The sequence below is a fragment of the Sciurus carolinensis genome, chromosome 1 (genome assembly GCF_902686445.1).
Source record: "Sciurus carolinensis chromosome 1, mSciCar1.2, whole genome shotgun sequence".
Lineage (NCBI taxonomy): Eukaryota > Metazoa > Chordata > Mammalia > Rodentia > Sciuridae > Sciurus > Sciurus carolinensis.
In genome coordinates, this window is record NC_062213.1 from 181,461,749 (window position 1) to 181,462,626 (window position 878).

Here is an 878-nt window from a genome sequence, read left to right on the forward strand (position 1 = left end):
ACCTGCCCACACCACCACCCAGTTAATCCCTCTTAGGAGATTAATGCACTGATTAGGTTTGCAATCCCATAACCAAATCATTTCACCTCTAAACTTTCTTGCATTGTCTCTCATGAGATTTTGGGGGACACCTCATGTCTAAACCATAGCATATCACATGAACTGCCGTACCCCAGCCGCAGGCCTGGACCAGGCACCTGCTGTACACCACTGCAGGTGGGTTCACCTAGGCCTTGGTGTGAACGGAGTGAACCAGATGAGCGCGGCTCTGGGCAAAGTGTGTTGGTCCAGGCGTGTCCTTTGTGTCAGGCCCTTCTCAGTGATGCACCAGAGGGCAAGGGAGATGCCTCAGGTGTGGTCTTGGGGGCCAGGTCACTTCCAAAGGGCCTCTTCTTCATGAACTGTCCATGCCCAGTGGCCAGCTGAGTCACAACCCCAGACTTCTCTCAGGCAGAACCCTCTGCCACTGAGTTCCATGTTGACCATTTCGGGGTAGAGAACTTGAGGAAGGCAGACCTGCTTAAGTCCCAAGGCCTTTGGGAAGCGAGAGGCGTTATCATCAAGTTACCCACTCCTGCAACGTCCCAGCCTACAAGTCTTCACTCACAGGTTTACTACTTGATTTTGTCCTCCAAGATGTAAATGTCTAATTCTTGAATGAAGGTGAAAACTGCTCAGGGGCGAGGTCACTGCTGCCCTGGATCTTGGGGTGAGTCCCACTCTAGATACCAGAAAATTTGCCTACAATAAAGGTTTCCACACCTTCTGAGGAAAGTAGCTGTCCAGTGACCCCCACTGCAATAGTTTCAGCTCCAAAATGGTCCCCTCAGTTCATGCAGCACAAGGGGATATTGATTAAAAAACAAAACCAGAATTTA